This window comes from Salvelinus namaycush, unplaced genomic scaffold (genome assembly GCF_016432855.1).
Source record: "Salvelinus namaycush isolate Seneca unplaced genomic scaffold, SaNama_1.0 Scaffold8, whole genome shotgun sequence".
In the NCBI taxonomy this organism is placed as follows: Eukaryota; Metazoa; Chordata; class Actinopteri; order Salmoniformes; family Salmonidae; genus Salvelinus; species Salvelinus namaycush.
Genome location: NW_024061530.1, coordinates 932,317 through 940,321, shown reverse-complemented (window position 1 = coordinate 940,321; position 8,005 = coordinate 932,317). Strand labels below are relative to the sequence as shown.

The 8,005-nt window shown below is 43.6% G+C and overlaps 1 long non-coding RNA gene across 1 annotated transcript; it reads left to right on the top strand.

Moving 5' to 3' along the window:
- The first annotated feature begins 218 nt into the window (after positions 1-218).
- On the top strand, positions 219-5,845 carry LOC120042905. The gene is made up of 3 exons (XR_005476257.1): positions 219-262; positions 5,467-5,583; positions 5,805-5,845. It is a non-coding gene; the product is annotated as an uncharacterized LOC120042905 (long non-coding RNA).
- The last annotated feature ends 2,160 nt before the right edge of the window (positions 5,846-8,005 follow it).

Below are 8,005 nucleotides of genomic sequence, written 5' to 3'. Positions count from 1 at the left end.
ACAACCAACATGCTGGATCTCTGTTTAGTTGTCACTGTGTTAACCACAACCAACATGTTGGATCTCTGTTTAGTTGTCACTGTGTTAACCACAACCAACATGTTGGATCTCTGTTTAGTTGTCACTGTGTTAACCACAACCAACATGCTGGATCTCTGTTTAGGGGTCAGTGGTCTAAAATTAGTCTCTCTGGGAAGAGAGAGGAGGGGGGTCCTGCCTCTAAAATGCATCTCTCTGGGGGACATGACACCAAAGCTAAGAGGTAAGATGACAATTTTATGAAGAATTTATTAAGTTCATTTCCAAAATCAATAGCTATCTTAAGATGAAAGCACTTACTGTAAATCACTCTGGATAAGAGCATCTGCTAAATCAGGGGTTCTCAATCCGGGGTCTGTGGAGGTACTGCAGGGGTTCTCAATCCGGGGTCTGTGGAGGTACTGCAGTGGTTCTCAATCCGGGGTCTGTGGAGGTACTGCAGGGGTTCTCAATCCGGGGTCTGTGGAGGTACTGCAGGGGTTCTCAATCCGGGGTCTGCGGAGGTACTGCAGGGGTTCTCAATCCGGGGTCTGTGGAGGTACTGCAGGGGTTCTCAATCTGGGGTCTGTGGAGGTACTGCAGGGGTTCTCAATTCGGGGTCTGTGGAGGTACTGCAGGGGTTCTCAATCCGGGGTCTGTGGAGGTACTGCAGGGGTTCCCAATCCGGGGTCTGAGGAGGTACTGCAGGGGTTCTCAATCCGGGGTCTGTGGAGGTACTGCAGGGGTTCTCAGTCCGGGGTCTGTGGAGGTACTGCAGGGGTTCTCAATCCGGGGTCTGTGGAGGTACTGCAGGGGTTCCACGGCACCCTGACTGTACTCGTTGCAATGTAAGACATTTGATAGAATTTTCACATGACACGACCACTTTGCCTGCTCTTAATTATTGCCTAATATAATTTTAGAATTATATAGAATTTTATAGAATTTTATAGAATTTTAGAATAGAATTTAGAATTTTGAGAATTTTGACAATATTACCGTTATATCAACACACTCTTCACACCCGTTTAACAACTCTAAATAGCTTTGACATAGTAGGCATCAAGTTCCTTGCCAATAATGTTGCCTACAACGTTGCAACAATGTTCATTTTCATCAAACACATATTATGCCCCAGATGCCTTCAATTGCCCAATTTATAGCCACGCCCAATTTAGGATAATTATTTAACAATGTGATGTTGCTCTCCAAAGGGACAACTTGAAATAACATGATGTAGATAATTAAATCATCAAAAGAAAAACGTGTTTATTATACACTCTTAGAAAAGAAGGTTCCTTATAGAACCAAAAAGGCTTCTATCACTTCCTTAATATATAAAAAATTCCTTAAAATATGGAATCACTAAAAGTGAAATATATATTTTTGGGTTCAGTGAAGATGAACCTCTAGAGTTCTGATCAACAAAATGTTAATGTTTTGAGGATGTGAACCCAGCAGCCCTCCAGTGGTCAGAACAAGTCCACCCATTTTTTCCAGCACCCGGCCCGGGATTCAAACCAGCCACCTTTCAGCCATAGGTAATACTCCCGCAACAGCTCCAACTTCTTAGCCGCTGGGTAAAAACCTGAGTTAATTTTCAGAAATAAGCATGAGTTAATCTGCCAAAAAGCTATCCAGAACAACATGGTATCACTTGTTATACATAAATATTATACATAATCATTGCCAAAAGCACAAGACTTACTGTTGCATTTAGGTCAATATTATTTATGGATTGATTATATAGAAATATCAAACATTATTTTAACTACTCCAAAGCAATTACATGTGGCGCAGGAACCACTGACTCACTGCATGATTCTATAGTATTATCAAGACACCTGCTGTTAACTCTTAACTACTTAGGACAGCTCACGAGGTGTCCTAAATATCTGCCGACTAGGTGGGACTAGAGACTTCATGCATAGCTTTAATTTAACATATGTGTAAAATGTCTAAAAATGTTTATTCTCAGCACTTATACGACCAATTCTCTACTCTGAGACGCTTTGTGGATATGGGCCCAGATCTCAACATATTGTTATAAAATAACGTAGAATGTTATAATTATTTTTTTTTGAACATTTGTTTAACATAATAAAAAAATGAATATTACTAATGTAACCCACTGTAAAGACTGGGTTTAGTTGATTGTGTTGCACTGCTCATGTCCGCGTTCTGGAACTGTCCGCGTCCCCGTACAGAACTGTCCGCGTCCCCGTACAGAACTGTCCGCGTCCCCGTACACAACTCTCCGCGTCCCCGTACACAACTCTCCCCGTCCCCGTTCGGTGTGGCGCCAAGCATATTGTCCGGTTACGCGCAGAGTTGGCTGAGGTGATATTGGGAATAACGACGGAGTTCACTACAGTGTTGAGACACCGAAGTTCAGTGTTCAATTTGCTTTTTTCTTTACGGTCAGGGACAGTATGAGTGTAGTCAGATCCTTTTCACTCTCTATCCTTGTTTCATTTTGTGGTTCACCGGATTCGTCATTTTCATCGAGACGAGGTACAGAACGACAAGCTAGCTAGCCAAGCTAGTCGGTACAGCTCGGTAAGCTAGCTAGCTACTATACCAGCAGCATCCTAGTTAACTTAGCTAACAATACATAATTCTCTCGTTGACGGATGCTGACTACCTCTGTCCGGTTCTCCTCTCTTCACTAGATGGATGGTAACTGTAATAAATGATATTTTTGATTAATAACATTACACAGTTAAAACTTGTTATAACTACTTCTTTCATAAGCATGGTCTGTTGTTCAACACACCCCATTACTAAAGCACAAAATTGCTGATGCACGAACAGGATACCCAGTGTTATAAAACTGCAGACCGCACAAAACAGATATGGAGCAATAAAACTAAACCGCCCGACTTGGGTAATTGCTCACAATCCCTCCAGGCAAGAGACCCCCTGGCCCTAAGACAATAACTGCTGGTTACTGTCTCCTCTTATCTCGTGACTGCAGAAACACACAGGAATGCCACTGCACGAACGCACACACATACACACCCAAAACCCTCTGTCGGGGCTGGGTTCCAAGGACAAAGAACACTGCCAAGAACCAATGGGACATTGATATCAGCCTGGAGGGGACTGCCCTCATCTTACAACGACCAGTCAGGAGCACAGACTGCTAGAATCAACCTACGACATTTTAATGTATAAAATGTAAATGCACTCCATGTTTCGGGGCTTTTTCTGCTAGTTCCCTCTGAGCTAAACGAACGAGTCCGTGCACGCTTTGCCAGATATCTTTACCTCTGAATAAACTGCCTTTACTATACCTTATCCACCTCGTCCAGCGTCTCAACTTGGTCACATTTCTCTAGTAACGATTTATCAACATAACTTTAGTGTTTAACCCCTCTGTGTCCAAGGACCAATCTTTTGAATATTATTTTCAGGGCGCCTCAATAGCAGGTATTGAACGCCGGGTAAATAATCACTAGTCAGAGCCTCAACCTTAGTATACATTCATTATAAAACACATCTTAATATCTGATATTGCGAGTAAACAACCTCGAGAGTGCGTCTTCCAGCTCAACAATAAATTACATCATTCAACCCTCCCGGTTAGTAAATTTACCTCAACATGTCCCCGGAGAAGGCAGAGTAACGACACCAGCCTTTTAGCGGGGCTGACTACAACGCTCGCGTCGCTAAATGAATTTCGTTATTAAAAATGACACACTGCTCGCACGCGCCAACGAGCGTCTAGAAGTCAGTTCTATTTGTGACGCAGTTTGCGCTGGTTTATAGAAGCAGGTACCCACGTGCCATCTCCTCATTGGTTTATAGAAGCAGGTACCCACTTGCCATCTCCTCAGTTGTTTATAGAAGCAGGTACCCACGTGCCATCTCCTCATTGGTTTATAGAAGCAGGTACCCACGTGCCATCTCCTCATTGGTTTATAGAAGCAGGTACCCAAGTGCCATCTCCTCATTGGTTTATAGAAGCAGGTACCCACTTGCCATCTCCTCAGTTGTTTATAGAAGCAGGTACCCACGTGCCATCTCCTCATTGGTTTATAGAAGTGTAACGGATGTGAAATGGCTAGCTAGTTAGCGGGTACGCGCTAGTAGCGTTTCAATCAGTTACGTCACTTGCTCTGGAACCTAGATGTAGTGTTGCCCCTTGCTCTGCAAGGGCCGTGGCCTTTGTGGAGCGATGGGTAACGATGCTTCGTGGGCGACCGTTGTTGATGTGTGCAGAAGGTCCCTGGTTCGCGCCCGTGTCGGGGCGAGGGGACGGTTTAAAGTTATACTGTTACATTGATGCTGTTGACCCGGATCACTGGTTGCTGCGGAAAAGGAGGAGGTTGAAAGGGGGGTGAGTGTAACAGATGTGAAATGGCTAGCTAGTTAGCGGGTACGCGCTAGTAGCGTTTCAATCAGTTACGTCACTTGCTCTGAAACCTAGATGTAGTGTTGCCCCTTGCTCTGCAAGGGCCGCGGCTTTTGTGGAGCGATGGGTAACGACGCTTCGTGGGTGTCAGTTGTTGATGTGTGCAGAGGGTCCCTGGTTCGCAACCGAGGTCGGGGCGAGGGGACGTACTAAAGTTATACTGTTACATTGATGCTGTTGACCCGGATCACTGGTTGCTGCGGAAAAGGATGAGGTTGAAAGGGGGGTGAGTGTAATGGATGTGAAATGGCTAGCTAGTTAGCGGGTACGCGCTAGTAGCGTTTCAATCAGTTACGTCACTTGCTCTGAAACCTAGATGTAGTGTTGCCCCTTGCTCTGCAAGGGCCGCGGCCTTTGTGGAGCGATGGGTAACGATGCTTCGTGGGTGTCAGTTGTTGATGTGTGCAGAGGGTCCCTGGTTCGCGCCCGGGTCGGGGCGAGGGGACGGTTTAAAGTTATACTGTTACAGAAGCAGGTACCCACTTGCCATCTCCTCAGTTGTTTATAGAAGCAGGTACCCACGTGCCATCTCCTCATTGGTTTATAGAAGCAGGTACCCACGTGCCATCTCCTCATTGGTTTATAGAAGCAGGTACCCAAGTGCCATCTCCTCATTGGTTTATAGAAGCAGGTACCCACTTGCCATCTCCTCATTGGTTTATAGAAGCAGGTACCCACCTGCCATCTCCTCATTGGTTTATAGAAGCAGGTACCCAAGTGCCATCTCCTCATTGGTTTATAGAAGCAGGTACCCACGTGCCATCTCCTCATTGGTTTATAGAAGCAGGTACCCACGTGCCATCTCCTCATTGGTTTATAGAAGCAGGTACCCACGTGCCATCTCCTCATTTAGCAAAAAAATCTAAACATAACTTAACATAAACATAACTTCTTTATTAAACAATAAAAGCTAATTTACGAACATTTCTGAAAATGGATATATAGCTTTTTGGAATGAAACTCTTCTTATGTTTCCCCATCTGAGCTCAGAGTAGATGAGAGATGTAATGTTTGTCTCTGTTGTGTTGAAGCCCAATCAAGCAGGAGAGACCAGCCTCCCCTGTACCCAGCTGTGTGTCCATGAAGAGTGACCGGTCTATGGAACAACCTATACGGTTTAGAGAGGGAGACTTTTCTACTGAACAAAGGTAAGAAGAACTCATGGGTCATGGTCAGTGAGTTAAACAACACTGTCTCTAGTCATTTCTCCTCTCCCATTTTCCCATTTCTTTTGTTGTTTTCATAATCCATAGGCTAATCCTTTTGTCCATTTTCATAGTCCTGTGTGTGTGTGTGTGTGTGTATGTGTGTGTGTGTGTTTGTATGTACTCCCTGGATGAGGAGATATAATCTCATGTTTTGTCCACAGAAACCAACAGGAGAGATCAGAGTCAGAGATTCTCAGTAGTCAGTCTTCCCAGAGTCATCAAACAGACCTGGCCTCCATATTCAGTGTATGTGGTCCTGTTATGTACATTTGTTTTTGTTTACCTCAAGTAAAGTTGATCTGTCAATCATTCATTAATGTGTTAATGAGAAAACATTTAGTCTCTTGCTTAACTTATTTACTTGATTTATTTCAGTTGCTTGAAGAGAAAATTATGACATTTGTGAAGAACGAGCTGAAGATGTTCAAGAGGATTCTTAGTCCAGAACTCCCAGAAGGCTTTGAGAGTCAGAAGCAGGATAAGGAAGTGGTGGATGCTGAAGATGAGAAGCAGGAGAGCAGTGCCAGAGAGGGGGCTCTGAAGATCACACTGCACGTCCTGAGGAAAATGAACCAGAATGAGCTTGCTGACACACTGGAGAAATGTAAGAGCTGTCTGCCTCATGTTGAATGCTGTTTTATAACATTTAAAAGCTGTAACTAAAGTACAGCTAAAGTAGCTGTGTAACTCAATGATATTGTAGCAGCCTTAACACAACACTCAGTGACCTCATCAAGTAGCAGCAGGGATGTGTTGTGGTGATTAATTTAGAGGGAGAGGGAGAGAGAGAGACAACATTAATAATACCATCAATAATACCAATAATAATATAATCAGTCACACCAGTCTGTAATGCATTATGAAAACATTTACACATTTATACAGTCGGTTAAGATAATAAATTATTATTATATAAAACTTTATAACCGTCTTACAATACTGTCATTAAAACAAACGTAATATTAATATCCTCTGTGTTATTTCTTCATTCAGATGAGCTTGCTGTGATTTGCCAACGTGAACTCAAATCTAATCTAAAGAAGAAGTTTCAATGTGTATTTGAGGGGATCGCTAAACAAGGAAACCCAACACTTCTCAATAAGATGTACACAGAGCTCTACATCACAGAGGGTGGAACAGGAGAGGTCAATAATGAACATGAGCTGAGACAGATTGAGACAACAACCAGGAAACAAGCAAGACCAGAGACTGCAATCAAATGTAACGACATCTTCACACCCTTAACTGGACAAGACAAACTTATCAGAACTGTGCTGACAAAGGGAGTCGCTGGCATTGGAAAAACAGTCTCTGTGCAGAAGTTCATTCTGGACTGGGCTGAAGGAAAAGCAAATCAGGATGTCCAATTTGTATTTTCATTCCCTTTCCGGGAGCTGAATTTGATGAAAGAGGACAAACACACTTTCATTGAACTCCTCAATCACTTCTCAATGGAAACCAAACAATCATTCTCCAACTATGACAAGTACAAAGTTCTTTTCATCTTTGATGGTCTGGATGAGTGCCGACTGCCCCTAGACTTCAAGAATAACAAGATCTGTTGGGACGTCACAGAGTCAACCTCAGTGGATGTTCTGCTGACAAATCTCATCAAGGGAAATCTGCTTCCCTCTGCTCTCCTCTGGATAACTACCCGACCTGCAGCAGCCAATACGATCCCTTCAGTGTGTGTTGACCAGGTGACAGAGGTACGAGGGTTCAATGACCCACAGAAGGAGGAGTACTTCAGGAAGAGATTCAGTGATGAGGACTTGGCCAGCAGAATCATCTCACACATAAAGACATCAAGGAGCCTCCACATCATGTGCCACATTCCAGTCTTCTGTTGGATTTCTGCAACAGTCCTTGAACACATGCTGGAACATAAGAGAGAAGAGATGCCCAAGACTCTGACTGAGATGTACACACACCTTGTGGTGTTTCATACCAAACAGAAGAATGAAAAGTATCTTGGGAAAGAAGAGACAGGTCCACACTGGAATAAAGAGAGCATTCTGTCACTGGGAAAACTGGCTTTTCAACAGCTTGTAAAGGGCAATCTGATTTTCTATGAAGAAGACCTGAAGGAGGCTGGCATTGATGTCAATGAAGCCTCAGTGTACTCAGGATTGTGCACACAGCTCTTTAAAGAGGAATGTGGGCTGTACCAGGACAAGGTGTACTGCTTTGTTCATCTGAGCATTCAGGAGTTTCTGGCTGCTGTATATGTGCTCCTCTCATTCATCAACAAAAATGAGAATCTAATTGACAAACTGCAAACAAACGACGAGCCTGAAGTTACTTTCTACAAGAGTGCTGTGGATAAAGCCTTACAAAGTGAGACGGGAAACCTGGACCTTTT